Source organism: Symphalangus syndactylus, chromosome 12 (genome assembly GCF_028878055.3).
Source record: "Symphalangus syndactylus isolate Jambi chromosome 12, NHGRI_mSymSyn1-v2.1_pri, whole genome shotgun sequence".
Classification (NCBI taxonomy): domain Eukaryota; kingdom Metazoa; phylum Chordata; class Mammalia; order Primates; family Hylobatidae; genus Symphalangus; species Symphalangus syndactylus.
This window is the reverse complement of record NC_072441.2, coordinates 106,712,847-106,733,110: the sequence shown is the minus strand read 5'-3', so window position 1 is coordinate 106,733,110 and position 20,264 is coordinate 106,712,847.

Sequence of the window (20,264 nt, the reverse complement as noted above, 5' to 3'; positions counted from 1 at the left end):
TTTGATTGCGCAGTTCTGAACACTCTTTCTGTAGAAAATGCAAGTGGACATTCGGAGCGCTAAGAGGGTAATAGTGGAAAAAGGAATATATTCAAATATAAACTACACAGTAGCGTTCTGTGAAAATTCTTTCTGTTCTGTGCATTCAACTAACAGAGTTGATCCTTACTTTTGATTGAGCCGTTCTGAAACACTCTTTCTGTAGAAACTGCAATTGGACATGCTAAGCGCTAAGAGGCCTACATTGGGAAAAAGAATATCTTCAAATAAAAACTACACAGATGCATTCTGTGAAACTTATTTCTGATCTGTAAATTCAGTTAACAGAGATAAAACATATTTTTGATTGAGCAGTTATGAAACACTCTTTTTGTAGAAAATGCAAGTGGAGATTCGGAGCGCTAAGGGGGTAATAGTGGAAAAAGGAATGTCTTCAAATATAAACTACACAGAATCATTCGGTGAAACTTCTTTCTGATCTGTGCATTCAGCTAACAGAGTTAAACCATATTTTTGATTGAGCAGATCTGAACACTCTTTCTGTAGAAAATTCAACTGGACATTTGGAGCGCTAAGAGCGTAGTAGTGGAAAAAGGAATATATTCAAATATAAACTACACAGTAGCATTCTGTGAAAATTCTTTCTGTTCTGTGCATTCAACTAACAGAGTTGAACCTTACTTTTGATTGAGCCGTTCTGAAACACTCTTTCTGTAGAAACTGCAATTGGACATGCTAAGCGCTAAGAGGCCTACATTGGGAAAAAGAATATCTTCAAATAAAAACTACACAGATGCATTCTGTGAAACTTATTTCTGATCTGTAATTTCAGTTAACAGAGATAAAACATATTTTTGATTGAGCAGTTATGAAACACTCTTTTTGTAGAAAATGCAAGTGGAGATTCGGAGCGCTAAGGGGGTAATAGTGGAAAAAGGAATGTCTTCAAATATAAACTACACAGAATCATTCGGTGAAACTTCTTTCTGATCTGTGCATTCAGCTAACAGAGTTAAACCATATTTTTGATTGAGCAGATCTGAACACTCTTTCTGTAGAAAATGCAACTGGACATTTGGAGCGCTAAGAGCGTAGTAGTGGAAAAAGGAATATATTCAAATATAAACTACACAGAAGCATTCTGTGAAACTTCTTTCTGATCTGAGCATTCAGCTAACAGAGTTAAACCATACTTTTGATTGAGCAGTTTTGAAACACTCTGTCTGTAGAAAATGCAACTGGACATTCGTAGTGCTAAGTGGGTAATAGTGGAAAAAAGAATATGTTCAAATATAAACTACACAGAAGCATTGTATGAAACTTCTTTCTGTTCTGTGCATTCAACCAACAGAGTTGAACATTACTTTTGATTGAGCCGTTCTGAAACACTCTTTCTGTAGAAACTGCAATTGGACATTCTGAGCGCTAAGAGGCCTATATTGGGAAAAAGAATGTCTACAAATAAAAACTACACAGAAAAATTGTGTGAAACTTCTTTCTGTTCTGTTTGTTCAACTAAAAGAGTTGAACCTTAGTTTTGATTGAGCCGTTCTGAAACACTCTTTCTGTAGAAAATGCAAGTGGAGATTCAGAGCCCTAAGAGGGTAATAGTGGAAAAAGGAATGTCTCCAAATATAAACTACACAGAATCATTCTGTGAAACTTTTTCTGATCTGTGCATTCAGCTAACAGAGTTAAACCATACTTTTGATTGAGCAGATCTGAACACTCTTTCTGTAGAAAATGCAACTGGACATTTGGAGCGCTAAGAGAGTAGTAGTGGAAAAAGGAATATATTCAAATATAAACTACACAGAAGCATTCTGTGAAACTTCTTTCTGATCTGAGCATTCAGCTAACAGAGTTAAACCATACTTTTGATTGAGCAGTTTTGAAACACTCTGTCTGTAGAAAATGCAACTGGACATTCGTAGCGCTAAGTGGGTAATAGTGGAATAAAGAATATGTTCAAATATAAACTACACAGAAGCATTGTATGAAACTTCTTTCTGTTCTGTGCATTCAACTATCAGAGTTGAACCTTACTTTTGATTGAGCCTTTCTGAAACACTCTTTCTGTAGAAACTGCAATTGGACATTCTGAGCGCTAAGAGGCCTCTATTGGTAAAAATAATATCTTCAAATAAAAACTACACAGAAGCATTGTGTGAAACTTATTCCTGATATGTTCATTAAGCTAACAGAGTTAAACCATACTTTTGATTGCGCAGTTCTGAACACTCTTTCTGTAGAAAATGCAAGTGGACATTCGGAGCACTAAGAGGGTAATAGTGGAAAAAGGAATATATTCAAATATAAACTACACAGTAGCGTTCTGTGAAAATTCTTTCTGTTCTGTGCATTCAACTAACAGAGTTGAACCTTACTTTTGATTGAGCCGTTCTGAAACACTCTTTCTGTAGAAACTGCAATTGGACATGCTAAGCGCTAAGAGGCCTACATTGGGAAAAAGAATATCTTCAAATAAAAACTACACAGATGCATTCTGTGAAACTTATTTCTGATCTGTAAATTCAGTTAACAGAGATAAAACATATTTTTGATTGAGCAGTTATGAAACACTCTTTTTGTAGAAAATGCAAGTGGAGATTCGGAGCGCTAAGGGGGTAATAGTGGAAAAAGGAATGTCTTCAAATATAAACTACACAGAATCATTCGGTGAAACTTCTTTCTGATCTGTGCATTCAGCTAACAGAGTTAAACCATATTTTTGATTGAGCAGATCTGAACACTCTTTCTGTAGAAAATGCAACTGGACATTTTGAGCGCTAAGAGCGTAGTAGTGGAAAAAGGAATATATTCAAATATAAACTACACAGAAGCATTCTGTGAAACTTCTTTCTGATCTGAGCATTCAGCTAACAGAGTTAAACCATACTTTTGATTGAGCAGTTTTGAAACACTCTGTCTGTAGAAAATGCAACTGGACATTCGTAGTGCTAAGTGGGTAATAGTGGAAAAAAGAATATGTTCAAATATAAACTACACAGAAGCATTGTATGAAACTGCTTTCTGTTCTGTGCATTCAACCAACAGAGTTGAACATTACTTTTGATTGAGCCGTTCTGAAACACTCTTTCTGTAGAAACTGCAATTGGACATTCTGAGCGCTAAGAGGCCTATATTGGGAAAAAGAATGTCTACAAATAAAAACTACACAGAAGAATTGTGTGAAACTTCTTTCTGTTCTGTTTGTTCAACTAAAAGAGTTGAACCTTAGTTTTGATTGAGCCGTTCTGAAACACTCTTTCTGTAGAAAATGCAAGTGGAGATTCAGAGCCCTAAGAGGGTAATAGTGGAAAAAGGAATGTCTCCAAATATAAACTACACAGAATCATTCTGTGAAACTTCTTTCTGATCTGTGCATTCAGCTAACAGAGTTAAACCATACTTTTGATTGAGCAGATCTGAACACTCTTTCTGTAGAAAATGCAACTGGACATTTGGAGCGCTAAGAGAGTAGTAGTGGAAAAAGGAATATATTCAAATATAAACTACACAGAAGCATTCTGTGAAACTTCTTTCTGATCTGAGCATTCAGCTAACAGAGTTAAACCATACTTTTGATTGAGCAGTTTTGAAACACTCTGTCTGTAGAAAATGCAACTGGACATTCGTAGCGCTAAGTGGGTAATAGTGGAATAAAGAATATGTTCAAATATAAACTACACAGAAGCATTGTATGAAACTTCTTTCTGTTCTGTGCATTCAACTATCAGAGTTGAACCTTACTTTTGATTGAGCCTTTCTGAAACACTCTTTCTGTAGAAACTGCAATTGGACATTCTGAGCGCTAAGAGGCCTCTATTGGTAAAAATAATATCTTCAAATAAAAACTACACAGAAGCATTGTGTGAAACTTATTCCTGATATGTTCATTAAGCTAACAGAGTTAAACCATACTTTTGATTGCGCAGTTCTGAACACTCTTTCTGTAGAAAATGCAAGTGGACATTCGGAGCGCTAAGAGGGTAATAGTGGAAAAAGGAATATATTCAAATATAAACTACACAGTAGCGTTCTGTGAAAATTCTTTCTGTTCTGTGCATTCAACTAACAGAGTTGAACCTTACTTTTGATTGAGCCGTTCTGAAACACTCTTTCTGTAGAAACTGCAATTGGACATGCTAAGCGCTAAGAGGCCTACATTGGGAAAAAGAATATCTTCAAATAAAAACTACACAGATGCATTCTGTGAAACTTATTTCTGATCTGTAAATTCAGTTAACAGAGATAAAACATATTTTTGATTGAGCAGTTATGAAACACTCTTTTTGTAGAAAATGCAAGTGGAGATTCGGAGCGCTAAGGGGGTAATAGTGGAAAAAGGAATGTCTTCAAATATAAACTACACAGAATCATTCGGTGAAACTTCTTTCTGATCTGTGCATTCAGCTAACAGAGTTAAACCATATTTTTGATTGAGCAGATCTGAACACTCTTTCTGTAGAAAATGCAACTGGACATTTGGAGCGCTAAGAGCGTATTAGTGGAAAAAGGAATATATTCAAATATAAACTACACAGTAGCATTCTGTGAAAATTCTTTCTGTTCTGTGCATTCAACTAACAGAGTTGAACCTTACTTTTGATTGAGGCGTTCTGAAACACTCTTTCTGTAGAAACTGCAATTGGACATGCTAAGCGCTAAGAGGCCTACATTGGGAAAAAGAATATCTTCAAATAAAAACTACACAGATGCATTCTGTGAAACTTATTTCTGATCTGTAAATTCAGTTAACAGAGATAAAACATATTTTTGATTGAGCAGTTATGAAACACTCTTTTTGTAGAAAATGCAAGTGGAGATTCGGAGCGCTAAGGGGGTAATAGTGGAAAAAGGAATGTCTTCAAATATAAACTACACAGAATCATTCGGTGAAACTTCTTTCTGATCTGTGCATTCAGCTAACAGAGTTAAACCATATTTTTGATTGAGCAGATCTGAACACTCTTTCTGTAGAAAATGCAACTGGACATTTTGAGCGCTAAGAGCGTAGTAGTGGAAAAAGGAATATATTCAAATATAAACTACACAGAAGCATTCTGTGAAACTTCTTTCTGATCTGAGCATTCAGCTAACAGAGTTAAACCATACTTTTGATTGAGCAGTTTTGAAACACTCTGTCTGTAGAAAATGCAACTGGACATTCGTAGTGCTAAGTGGGTAATAGTGGAAAAAAGAATATGTTCAAATATAAACTACACAGAAGCATTGTATGAAACTTCTTTCTGTTCTGTGCATTCAACCAACAGAGTTGAACATTACTTTTGATTGAGCCGTTCTGAAACACTCTTTCTGTAGAAACTGCAATTGGACATTCTGAGCGCTAAGAGGCCTATATTGGGAAAAAGAATGTCTACAAATAAAAACTACACAGAAGAATTGTGTGAAACTTCTTTCTGTTCTGTTTGTTCAACTAAAAGAGTTGAACCTTAGTTTTGATTGAGCCGTTCTGAAACACTCTTTCTGTAGAAAATGCAAGTGGAGATTCAGAGCCCTAAGAGGGTAATAGTGGAAAAAGGAATGTCTCCAAATATAAACTACACAGAATCATTCTGTGAAACTTCTTTCTGATCTGTGCATTCAGCTAACAGAGTTAAACCATACTTTTGATTGAGCAGATCTGAACACTCTTTCTGTAGAAAATGCAACTGGACATTTGGAGCGCTAAGAGAGTAGTAGTGGAAAAAGGAATATATTCAAATATAAACTACACAGAAGCATTCTGTGAAACTTCTTTCTGATCTGAGCATTCAGCTAACAGAGTTAAACCATACTTTTGATTGAGCAGTTTTGAAACACTCTGTCTGTAGAAAATGCAACTGGACATTCGTAGCGCTAAGTGGGTAATAGTGGAATAAAGAATATGTTCAAATATAAACTACACAGAAGCATTGTATGAAACTTCTTTCTGTTCTGTGCATTCAACTATCAGAGTTGAACCTTACTTTTGATTGAGCCTTTCTGAAACACTCTTTCTGTAGAAACTGCAATTGGACATTCTGAGCGCTAAGAGGCCTCTATTGGTAAAAATAATATCTTCAAATAAAAACTACACAGAAGCATTGTGTGAAACTTATTCCTGATATGTTCATTAAGCTAACAGAGTTAAACCATACTTTTGATTGCGCAGTTCTGAACACTCTTTCTGTAGAAAATGCAAGTGGACATTCGGAGCGCTAAGAGGGTAATAGTGGAAAAAGGAATATATTCAAATATAAACTACACAGTAGCGTTCTGTGAAAATTCTTTCTGTTCTGTGCATTCAACTAACAGAGTTGATCCTTACTTTTGATTGAGCCGTTCTGAAACACTCTTTCTGTAGAAACTGCAATTGGACATGCTAAGCGCTAAGAGGCCTACATTGGGAAAAAGAATATCTTCAAATAAAAACTACACAGATGCATTCTGTGAAACTTATTTCTGATCTGTAAATTCAGTTAACAGAGATAAAACATATTTTTGATTGAGCAGTTATGAAACACTCTTTTTGTAGAAAATGCAAGTGGAGATTCGGAGCGCTAAGGGGGTAATAGTGGAAAAAGGAATGTCTTCAAATATAAACTACACAGAATCATTCGGTGAAACTTCTTTCTGATCTGTGCATTCAGCTAACAGAGTTAAACCATATTTTTGATTGAGCAGATCTGAACACTCTTTCTGTAGAAAATTCAACTGGACATTTGGAGCGCTAAGAGCGTAGTAGTGGAAAAAGGAATATATTCAAATATAAACTACACAGTAGCATTCTGTGAAAATTCCTTCTGTTCTGTGCATTCAACTAACAGAGTTGAACCTTACTTTTGATTGAGCCGTTCTGAAACACTCTTTCTGTAGAAACTGCAATTGGACATGCTAAGCGCTAAGAGGCCTACATTGGGAAAAAGAATATCTTCAAATAAAAACTACACAGATGCATTCTGTGAAACTTATTTCTGATCTGTAATTTCAGTTAACAGAGATAAAACATATTTTTGATTGAGCAGTTATGAAACACTCTTTTTGTAGAAAATGCAAGTGGAGATTCGGAGCGCTAAGGGGGTAATAGTGGAAAAAGGAATGTCTTCAAATATAAACTACACAGAATCATTCGGTGAAACTTCTTTCTGATCTGTGCATTCAGCTAACAGAGTTAAACCATATTTTTGATTGAGCAGATCTGAACACTCTTTCTGTAGAAAATGCAACTGGACATTTGGAGCGCTAAGAGCGTAGTAGTGGAAAAAGGAATATATTCAAATATAAACTACACAGAAGCATTCTGTGAAACTTCTTTCTGATCTGAGCATTCAGCTAACAGAGTTAAACCATACTTTTGATTGAGCAGTTTTGAAACACTCTGTCTGTAGAAAATGCAACTGGACATTCGTAGTGCTAAGTGGGTAATAGTGGAAAAAAGAATATGTTCAAATATAAACTACACAGAAGCATTGTATGAAACTTCTTTCTGTTCTGTGCATTCAACCAACAGAGTTGAACATTACTTTTGATTGAGCCGTTCTGAAACACTCTTTCTGTAGAAACTGCAATTGGACATTCTGAGCGCTAAGAGGCCTATATTGGGAAAAAGAATGTCTACAAATAAAAACTACACAGAAAAATTGTGTGAAACTTCTTTCTGTTCTGTTTGTTCAACTAAAAGAGTTGAACCTTAGTTTTGATTGAGCCGTTCTGAAACACTCTTTCTGTAGAAAATGCAAGTGGAGATTCAGAGCCCTAAGAGGGTAATAGTGGAAAAAGGAATGTCTCCAAATATAAACTACACAGAATCATTCTGTGAAACTTCTTTCTGATCTGTGCATTCAGCTAACAGAGTTAAACCATACTTTTGATTGAGCAGATCTGAACACTCTTTCTGTAGAAAATGCAACTGGACATTTGGAGCGCTAAGAGAGTAGTAGTGGAAAAAGGAATATATTCAAATATAAACTACACAGAAGCATTCTGTGAAACTTCTTTCTGATCTGAGCATTCAGCTAACAGAGTTAAACCATACTTTTGATTGAGCAGTTTTGAAACACTCTGTCTGTAGAAAATGCAACTGGACATTCGTAGCGCTAAGTGGGTAATAGTGGAATAAAAAATATGTTCAAATATAAACTACACAGAAGCATTGTATGAAACTTCTTTCTGTTCTGTGCATTCAACTATCAGAGTTGAACCTTACTTTTGATTGAGCCTTTCTGAAACACTCTTTCTGTAGAAACTGCAATTGGACATTCTGAGCGCTAAGAGGCCTCTATTGGTAAAAATAATATCTTCAAATAAAAACTACACAGAAGCATTGTGTGAAACTTATTCCTGATATGTTCATTAAGCTAACAGAGTTAAACCATACTTTTGATTGCGCAGTTCTGAACACTCTTTCTGTAGAAAATGCAAGTGGACATTCGGAGCGCTAAGAGGGTAATAGTGGAAAAAGGAATATATTCAAATATAAACTACACAGTAGCGTTCTGTGAAAATTCTTTCTGTTCTGTGCATTCAACTAACAGAGTTGATCCTTACTTTTGATTGAGCCGTTCTGAAACACTCTTTCTGTAGAAACTGCAATTGGACATGCTAAGCGCTAAGAGGCCTACATTGGGAAAAAGAATATCTTCAAATAAAAACTACACAGATGCATTCTGTGAAACTTATTTCTGATCTGTAAATTCAGTTAACAGAGATAAAACATATTTTTGATTGAGCAGTTATGAAACACTCTTTTTGTAGAAAATGCAAGTGGAGATTCGGAGCGCTAAGGGGGTAATAGTGGAAAAAGGAATGTCTTCAAATATAAACTACACAGAATCATTCGGTGAAACTTCTTTCTGATCTGTGCATTCAGCTAACAGAGTTAAACCATATTTTTGATTGAGCAGATCTGAACACTCTTTCTGTAGAAAATTCAACTGGACATTTGGAGCGCTAAGAGCGTAGTAGTGGAAAAAGGAATATATTCAAATATAAACTACACAGTAGCATTCTGTGAAAATTCTTTCTGTTCTGTGCATTCAACTAACAGAGTTGAACCTTACTTTTGATTGAGCCGTTCTGAAACACTCTTTCTGTAGAAACTGCAATTGGACATGCTAAGCGCTAAGAGGCCTACATTGGGAAAAAGAATATCTTCAAATAAAAACTACACAGATGCATTCTGTGAAACTTATTTCTGATCTGTAATTTCAGTTAACAGAGATAAAACATATTTTTGATTGAGCAGTTATGAAACACTCTTTTTGTAGAAAATGCAAGTGGAGATTCGGAGCGCTAAGGGGGTAATAGTGGAAAAAGGAATGTCTTCAAATATAAACTACACAGAATCATTCGGTGAAACTTCTTTCTGATCTGTGCATTCAGCTAACAGAGTTAAACCATATTTTTGATTGAGCAGATCTGAACACTCTTTCTGTAGAAAATGCAACTGGACATTTGGAGCGCTAAGAGCGTAGTAGTGGAAAAAGGAATATATTCAAATATAAACTACACAGAAGCATTCTGTGAAACTTCTTTCTGATCTGAGCATTCAGCTAACAGAGTTAAACCATACTTTTGATTGAGCAGTTTTGAAACACTCTGTCTGTAGAAAATGCAACTGGACATTCGTAGTGCTAAGTGGGTAATAGTGGAAAAAAGAATATGTTCAAATATAAACTACACAGAAGCATTGTATGAAACTTCTTTCTGTTCTGTGCATTCAACCAACAGAGTTGAACATTACTTTTGATTGAGCCGTTCTGAAACACTCTTTCTGTAGAAACTGCAATTGGACATTCTGAGCGCTAAGAGGCCTATATTGGGAAAAAGAATGTCTACAAATAAAAACTACACAGAAAAATTGTGTGAAACTTCTTTCTGTTCTGTTTGTTCAACTAAAAGAGTTGAACCTTAGTTTTGATTGAGCCGTTCTGAAACACTCTTTCTGTAGAAAATGCAAGTGGAGATTCAGAGCCCTAAGAGGGTAATAGTGGAAAAAGGAATGTCTCCAAATATAAACTACACAGAATCATTCTGTGAAACTTTTTCTGATCTGTGCATTCAGCTAACAGAGTTAAACCATACTTTTGATTGAGCAGATCTGAACACTCTTTCTGTAGAAAATGCAACTGGACATTTGGAGCGCTAAGAGAGTAGTAGTGGAAAAAGGAATATATTCAAATATAAACTACACAGAAGCATTCTGTGAAACTTCTTTCTGATCTGAGCATTCAGCTAACAGAGTTAAACCATACTTTTGATTGAGCAGTTTTGAAACACTCTGTCTGTAGAAAATGCAACTGGACATTCGTAGCGCTAAGTGGGTAATAGTGGAATAAAGAATATGTTCAAATATAAACTACACAGAAGCATTGTATGAAACTTCTTTCTGTTCTGTGCATTCAACTATCAGAGTTGAACCTTACTTTTGATTGAGCCTTTCTGAAACACTCTTTCTGTAGAAACTGCAATTGGACATTCTGAGCGCTAAGAGGCCTCTATTGGTAAAAATAATATCTTCAAATAAAAACTACACAGAAGCATTGTGTGAAACTTATTCCTGATATGTTCATTAAGCTAACAGAGTTAAACCATACTTTTGATTGCGCAGTTCTGAACACTCTTTCTGTAGAAAATGCAAGTGGACATTCGGAGCACTAAGAGGGTAATAGTGGAAAAAGGAATATATTCAAATATAAACTACACAGTAGCGTTCTGTGAAAATTCTTTCTGTTCTGTGCATTCAACTAACAGAGTTGAACCTTACTTTTGATTGAGCCGTTCTGAAACACTCTTTCTGTAGAAACTGCAATTGGACATGCTAAGCGCTAAGAGGCCTACATTGGGAAAAAGAATATCTTCAAATAAAAACTACACAGATGCATTCTGTGAAACTTATTTCTGATCTGTAAATTCAGTTAACAGAGATAAAACATATTTTTGATTGAGCAGTTATGAAACACTCTTTTTGTAGAAAATGCAAGTGGAGATTCGGAGCGCTAAGGGGGTAATAGTGGAAAAAGGAATGTCTTCAAATATAAACTACACAGAATCATTCGGTGAAACTTCTTTCTGATCTGTGCATTCAGCTAACAGAGTTAAACCATATTTTTGATTGAGCAGATCTGAACACTCTTTCTGTAGAAAATGCAACTGGACATTTTGAGCGCTAAGAGCGTAGTAGTGGAAAAAGGAATATATTCAAATATAAACTACACAGAAGCATTCTGTGAAACTTCTTTCTGATCTGAGCATTCAGCTAACAGAGTTAAACCATACTTTTGATTGAGCAGTTTTGAAACACTCTGTCTGTAGAAAATGCAACTGGACATTCGTAGTGCTAAGTGGGTAATAGTGGAAAAAAGAATATGTTCAAATATAAACTACACAGAAGCATTGTATGAAACTTCTTTCTGTTCTGTGCATTCAACCAACAGAGTTGAACATTACTTTTGATTGAGCCGTTCTGAAACACTCTTTCTGTAGAAACTGCAATTGGACATTCTGAGCGCTAAGAGGCCTATATTGGGAAAATGAATGTCTACAAATAAAAACTACACAGAAGAATTGTGTGAAACTTCTTTCTGTTCTGTTTGTTCAACTAAAAGAGTTGAACCTTAGTTTTGATTGAGCCGTTCTGAAACACTCTTTCTGTAGAAAATGCAAGTGGAGATTCAGAGCCCTAAGAGGGTAATAGTGGAAAAAGGAATGTCTCCAAATATAAACTACACAGAATCATTCTGTGAAACTTCTTTCTGATCTGTGCATTCAGCTAACAGAGTTAAACCATACTTTTGATTGAGCAGATCTGAACACACATTCTGTAGAAAATGCAACTGGACATTTGGAGCGCTAAGAGAATAGTAGTGGAAAAAGGAATATATTCAAATATAAACTACACAGAAGCATTCTGTGAAACTTCTTTCTGATCTGAGCATTCAGCTAACAGAGTTAAACCATACTTTTGATTGAGCAGTTTTGAAACACTCTGTCTGTAGAAAATGCAACTGGACATTCGTAGCGCTAAGTGGGTAATAGTGGAATAAAGAATATGTTCAAATATAAACTACACAGAAGCATTGTATGAAACTTCTTTCTGTTCTGTGCATTCAACTATCAGAGTTGAACCTTACTTTTGATTGAGCCTTTCTGAAACACTCTTTCTGTAGAAACTGCAATTGGACATTCTGAGCGCTAAGAGGCCTCTATTGGTAAAAATAATATCTTCAAATAAAAACTACACAGAAGCATTGTGTGAAACTTATTCCTGATATGTTCATTAAGCTAACAGAGTTAAACCATACTTTTGATTGCGCAGTTCTGAACACTCTTTCTGTAGAAAATGCAAGTGGACATTCGGAGCGCTAAGAGGGTAATAGTGGAAAAAGGAATATATTCAAATATAAACTACACAGTAGCGTTCTGTGAAAATTCTTTCTGTTCTGTGCATTCAACTAACAGAGTTGATCCTTACTTTTGATTGAGCCGTTCTGAAACACTCTTTCTGTAGAAACTGCAATTGGACATGCTAAGCGCTAAGAGGCCTACATTGGGAAAAAGAATATCTTCAAATAAAAACTACACAGATGCATTCTGTGAAACTTATTTCTGATCTGTAAATTCAGTTAACAGAGATAAAACATATTTTTGATTGAGCAGTTATGAAACACTCTTTTTGTAGAAAATGCAAGTGGAGATTCGGAGCGCTAAGGGGGTAATAGTGGAAAAAGGAATGTCTTCAAATATAAACTACACAGAATCATTCGGTGAAACTTCTTTCTGATCTGTGCATTCAGCTAACAGAGTTAAACCATATTTTTGATTGAGCAGATCTGAACACTCTTTCTGTAGAAAATGCAACTGGACATTTGGAGCGCTAAGAGCGTAGTAGTGGAAAAAGGAATATATTCAAATATAAACTACACAGAAGCATTCTGTGAAACTTCTTTCTGATCTGAGCATTCAGCTAACAGAGTTAAACCATACTTTTGATTGAGCAGTTTTGAAACACTCTGTCTGTAGAAAATGCAACTGGACATTCGTAGTGCTAAGTGGGTAATAGTGGAAAAAAGAATATGTTCAAATATAAACTACACAGAAGCATTGTATGAAACTTCTTTCTGTTCTGTGCATTCAACCAACAGAGTTGAACATTACTTTTGATTGAGCCGTTCTGAAACACTCTTTCTGTAGAAACTGCAATTGGACATTCTGAGCGCTAAGAGGCCTATATTGGGAAAAAGAATGTCTACAAATAAAAACTACACAGAAGAATTGTGTGAAACTTCTTTCTGTTCTGTTTGTTCAACTAAAAGAGTTGAACCTTAGTTTTGATTGAGCCGTTCTGAAACACTCTTTCTGTAGAAAATGCAAGTGGAGATTCAGAGCCCTAAGAGGGTAATAGTGGAAAAAGGAATGTCTCCAAATATAAACTACACAGAATCATTCTGTGAAACTTCTTTCTGATCTGTGCATTCAGCTAACAGAGTTAAACCATACTTTTGATTGAGCAGATCTGAACACTCTTTCTGTAGAAAATGCAACTGGACATTTGGAGCGCTAAGAGAGTAGTAGTGGAAAAAGGAATATATTCAAATATAAACTACACAGAAGCATTCTGTGAAACTTCTTTCTGATCTGATCATTCAGCTAACAGAGTTAAACCATACTTTTGATTGAGCAGTTTTGAAACACTCTGTCTGTAGAAAATGCAACTGGACATTCGTAGCGCTAAGTGGGTAATAGTGGAATAAAGAATATGTTCAAATATAAACTACACAGAAGCATTGTATGAAACTTCTTTCTGTTCTGTGCATTCAACTATCAGAGTTGAACCTTACTTTTGATTGAGAATTTCTGAAACACTCTTTCTGTAGAAACTGCAATTGGACATTCTGAGCGCTAAGAGGCCTCTATTGGTAAAAATAATATCTTCAAATAAAACTACACAGAAGCATTGTGTGAAACTTATTCCTGATATGTTCATTAAGCTAGCAGAGTTAAACCATACTTTTGATTGCGCAGTTCTGAACACTCTTTCTGTAGATAATGCAAGTGGACATTCGGAGCGCTAAGAGGGTAATAGTGGAAAAAGGAATATATTCAAATATAAACTACACAGTAGCGTTCTGTGAAAATTCTTTCTGTTCTGTGCATTCAACTAACAGAGTTGAACCTTACTTTTGATTGAGCCGTTCTGAAACACTCTTTCTGTAGAAACTGCAATTGGACATGCTAAGCGCTAAGAGGCCTACATTGGGAAAAAGAATATCTTCAAATAAAAACTACACAGATGCATTCTGTGAAACTTATTTCTGATCTGTAAATTCAGTTAACAGAGATAAAACATATTTTTGATTGAGCAGTTATGAAACACTCTTTTTGTAGAAAATGCAAGTGGAGATTCGGAGCGCTAAGGGGGTAATAGTGGAAAAAGGAATGTCTTCAAATATAAACTACACAGAATCATTCGGTGAAACTTCTTTCTGATCTGTGCATTCAGCTAACAGATTTAAACCATATTTTTGATTGAGCAGATCTGAACACTCTTTCTGTAGAAAATGCAACTGGACATTTGGAGCGCTAAGAGCGTAGTAGTGGAAAAAGGAATATATTCAAATATAAACTACACAGAAGCATTCTGTGAAACTTCTTTCTGATCTGAGCATTCAGCTAACAGAGTTAAACCATACTTTTGATTGAGCAGTTTTGAAACACTCTGTCTGTAGAAAATGCAACTGGACATTCGTAGTGCTAAGTGGGTAATAGTGGAAAAAAGAATATGTTCAAATATAAACTACACAGAAGCATTGTATGAAACTTCTTTCTGTTCTGTGCATTCAACCAACAGAGTTGAACATTACTTTTGATTGAGCCGTTCTGAAACACTCTTTCTGTAGAAACTGCAATTGGACATTCTGAGCGCTAAGAGGCCTATATTGGGAAAAAGAATGTCTACAAATAAAAACTACACAGAAGAATTGTGTGAAACTTCTTTCTGTTCTGTTTGTTCAACTAAAAGAGTTGAACCTTAGTTTTGATTGAGCCGTTCTGAAACACTCTTTCTGTAGAAAATGCAAGTGGAGATTCAGAGCCCTAAGAGGGTAATAGTGGAAAAAGGAATGTCTCCAAATATAAACTACACAGAATCATTCTGTGAAACTTCTTTCTGATCTGTGCATTCAGCTAACAGAGTTAAACCATACTTTTGATTGAGCAGATCTGAACACTCTTTCTGTAGAAAATGCAACTGGACATTTGGAGCGCTAAGAGAGTAGTAGTGGAAAAAGGAATATATTCAAATATAAACTACACAGAAGCATTCTGTGAAACTTCTTTCTGATCTGAGCATTCAGCTAACAGAGTTAAACCATACTTTTGATTGAGCAGTTTTGAAACACTCTGTCTGTAGAAAATGCAACTGGACATTCGTAGCGCTAAGTGGGTAATAGTGGAATAAAGAATATGTTCAAATATAAACTACACAGAAGCATTGTATGAAACTTCTTTCTGTTCTGTGCATTCAACTATCAGAGTTGAACCTTACTTTTGATTGAGCCTTTCTGAAACACTCTTTCTGTAGAAACTGCAATTGGACATTCTGAGCGCTAAGAGGCCTCTATTGGTAAAAATAATATCTTCAAATAAAAACTACACAGAAGCATTGTGTGAAACTTATTCCTGATATGTTCATTAAGCTAACAGAGTTAAACCATACTTTTGATTGCGCAGTTCTGAACACTCTTTCTGTAGAAAATGCAAGTGGACATTCAGAGCGCTAAGAGGGTAATAGTGGAAAAAGGAATATATTCAAATATAAACTACACAGTAGCGTTCTGTGAAAATTCTTTCTGTTCTGTGCATTCAACTAACAGAGTTGAACCTTACTTTTGATTGAGCCGTTCTGAAACACTCTTTCTGTAGAAACTGCAATTGGACATGCTAAGCGCTAAGAGGCCTACATTGGGAAAAAGAATATCTTCAAATAAAAACTACACAGATGCATTCTGTGAAACTTATTTCTGATCTGTAAATTCAGTTAACAGAGATAAAACATATTTTTGATTGAGCAGTTATGAAACACTCTTTTTGTAGAAAATGCAAGTGGAGATTCGGAGCGCTAAGGGGGTAATAGTGGAAAAAGGAATGTCTTCAAATATAAACTACACAGAATCATTCGGTGAAACTTCTTTCTGATCTGTGCATTCAGCTAACAGAGTTAAACCATATTTTTGATTGAGCAGATCTGAACACTCTTTCTGTAGAAAATGCAACTGGACATTTGGAGCGCTAAGAGCGTAGTAGTGGAAAAAGGAATATATTCAAATATAAACTACACAGTAGCATTCTGTGAAAATTCTTTCTGTTCTGTGCATTCAACTAACAGAGTTGAACCTTACTTTTGATTGAGCCGTTCTGAAACACTCTTTCTGTAGAAACTGCAATTGGACATGCTAAGCGCTAAGAGGCCTACATTGGGAAAAAGAATATCTTCAAATAAAAACTACACAGATGCATTCTGTGAAACTTATTTCTGATCTGTAAATTCAGTTAACAGAGATAAAACATATTTTTGATTGAGCAGTTATGAAACACTCTTTTTGTAGAAAATGCAAGTGGAGATTCGGAGCGCTAAGGGGGTAATAGTGGAAAAAGGAATGTCTTCAAATATAAACTACACAGAATCATTCGGTGAAACTTCTTTCTGATCTGTGCATTCAGCTAACAGAGTTAAACCATATTTTTGATTGAGCAGATCTGAACACTCTTTCTGTAGAAAATGCAACTGGACATTTGGAGCGCTAAGAGCGTAGTAGTGGAAAAAGGAATATATTCAAATATAAACTACACAGAAGCATTCTGTGAAACTTCTTTCTGATCTGAGCATTCAGCTAACAGAGTTAAACCATACTTTTGATTGAGCAGTTTTGAAACACTCTGTCTGTAGAAAATGCAACTGGACATTCGTAGTGCTAAGTGGGTAATAGTGGAAAAAAGAATATGTTCAAATATAAACTACACAGAAGCATTGTATGAAACTTCTTTCTGTTCTGTGCATTCAACCAACAGAGTTGAACATTACTTTTGATTGAGCCGTTCTGAAACACTCTTTCTGTAGAAACTGCAATTGGACATTCTGAGCGCTAAGAGGCCTATATTGGGAAAAAGAATGTCTACAAATAAAAACTACACAGAAGAATTGTGTGAAACTTCTTTCTGTTCTGTTTGTTCAACTAAAAGAGTTGAACCTTAGTTTTGATTGAGCCGTTCTGAAACACTCTTTCTGTAGAAAATGCAAGTGGAGATTCAGAGCCCTAAGAGGGTAATAGTGGAAAAAGGAATGTCTCCAAATATAAACTACACAGAATCATTCTGTGAAACTTCTTTCTGATCTGTGCATTCAGCTAACAGAGTTAAACCATACTTTTGATTGAGCAGATCTGAACACTCTTTCTGTAGAAAATGCAACTGGACATTTGAAGCGCTAAGAGATTAGTAGTGGAAAAAGGAATATATTCAAATATAAACTACACAGAAGCATTCTGTGAAACTTCTTTCTGATCTGAGCATTCAGCTAACAGAGTTAAACCATACTTTTGATTGAGCAGTTTTGAAACACTCTGTCTGTAGAAAATGCAACTGGACATTCGTAGCGCTAAGTGGGTAATAGTGGAATAAAGAATATGTTCAAATATAAACTACACAGAAGCATTGTATGAAACTTCTTTCTGTTCTGTGCATTCAACTATCAGAGTTGAACCTTACTTTTGATTGAGCCTTTCTGAAACACTCTTTCTGTAGAAACTGCAATTGGACATTCTGAGCGCTAAGAGGCCTCTATTGGTAAAAATAATATCTTCAAATAAAAACTACACAGAAGCATTGTGTGAAACTTATTCCTGATATGTTCATTAAGCTAACAGAGTTAAACCATACTTTTGATTGCGCAGTTCTGAACACTCTTTCTGTAGATAATGCAAGTGGACATTCGGAGCGCTAAGAGGGTAATAGTGGAAAAAGGAATATATTCAAATATAAACTACACAGTAGCGTTCTGTGAAAATTCTTTCTGTTCTGTGCATTCAACTAACAGAGTTGAACCTTACTTTTGATTGAGCCGTTCTGAAACACTCTTTCTGTAGAAACTGCAATTGGACATGCTAAGCGCTAAGAGGCCTACATTGGGAAAAAGAATATCTTCAAATAAAAACTACACAGATGCATTCTGTGAAACTTATTTCTGATCTGTAAATTCAGTTAACAGAGATAAAACATATTTTTGATTGAGCAGTTATGAAACACTCTTTTTGTAGAAAATGCAAGTGGAGATTCGGAGCGCTAAGGGGGTAATAGTGGAAAAAGGAATGTCTTCAAATATAAACTACACAGAATCATTCGGTGAAACTTCTTTCTGATCTGTGCATTCAGCTAACAGAGTTAAACCATATTTTTGATTGAGCAGATCTGAACACTCTTTCTGTAGAAAATGCAACTGGACATTTGGAGCGCTAAGAGCGTAGTAGTGGAAAAAGGAATATATTCAAATATAAACTACACAGAAGCATTCTGTGAAACTTCTTTCTGATCTGAGCATTCAGCTAACAGAGTTAAACCATACTTTTGATTGAGCAGTTTTGAAACACTCTGTCTGTAGAAAATGCAACTGGACATTCGTAGTGCTAAGTGGGTAATAGTGGAAAAAAGAATATGTTCAAATATAAACTACACAGAAGCATTGTATGAAACTTCTTTCTGTTCTGTGCATTCAACCAACAGAGTTGAACATTACTTTTGATTGAGCCGTTCTGAAACACTCTTTCTGTAGAAACTGCAATTGGACATTCTGAGCGCTAAGAGGCCTATATTGGGAAAAAGAATGTCTACAAATAAAAACTACACAGAAGAATTGTGTGAAACTTCTTTCTGTTCTGTTTGTTCAACTAAAAGAGTTGAACCTTAGTTTTGATTGAGCCGTTCTGAAACACTCTTTCTGTAGAAAATGCAAGTGGAGATTCAGAGCCCTAAGAGGGTAATAGTGGAAAAAGGAATGTCTCCAAATATAAACTACACAGAATCATTCTGTGAAACTTCTTTCTGATCTGTGCATTCAGCTAACAGAGTTAAACCATACTTTTGATTGAGCAGATCTGAACACTCTTTCTGTAGAAAATGCAACTGGACATTTGGAGCGCTAAGAGAGTAGTAGTGGAAAAAGGAATATATTCAAATATAAACTACACAGAAGCATTCTGTGAAACTTCTTTCTGATCTGAGCATTCAGCTAACAGAGTTAAACCATACTTTTGATTGAGCAGTTTTGAAACACTCTGTCTGTAGAAAATGCAACTGGACATTCGTAGCGCTAAGTGGGTAATAGTGGAATAAAGAATATGTTCAAATATAAACTACACAGAAGCATTGTATGAAACTTCTTTCTGTTCTGTGCATTCAACTATCAGAGTTGAACCTTACTTTTGATTGAGCCTTTCTGAAACACTCTTTCTGTAGAAACTGCAATTGGACATTCTGAGCGCTAAGAGGCCTCTATTGGTAAAAATAATATCTTCAAATAAAAACTACACAGAAGCATTGTGTGAAACTTATTCCTGATATGTTCATTAAGCTAACAGAGTTAAACCATACTTTTGATTGCGCAGTTCTGAACACTCTTTCTGTAGAAAATGCAAGTGGACATTCGGAGCGCTAAGAGGGTAATTGTGGAAAAAGGAATATATTCAAATATAAACTACACAGTAGCGTTCTGTGAAAATTCTTTCTGTTCTGTGCATTCAACTAACAGAGTTGAACCTTACTTTTGATTGAGCCGTTCTGAAACACTCTTTCTGTAGAAACTGCAATTGGACATGCTAAGCGCTAAGAGGCCTACATTGGGAAAAAGAATATCTTCAAATAAAAACTACACAGATGCATTCTGTGAAACTTATTTCTGATCTGTAAATTCAGTTAACAGAGATAAAACATATTTTTGATTGAGCAGTTATGAAACACTCTTTTTGTAGAAAATGCAAGTGGAGATTCGGAGCGCTAAGGGGGTAATAGTGGAAAAAGGAATGTCTTCAAATATAAACTACACAGAATCATTCGGTGAAACTTCTTTCTGATCTGTGCATTCAGCTAACAGAGTTAAACCATATTTTTGATTGAGCAGATCTGAACACTCTTTCTGTAGAAAATGCAACTGGACATTTGGAGCGCTAAGAGCGTAGTAGTGGAAAAAGGAATATATTCAAATATAAACTACACAGTAGCATTCTGTGAAA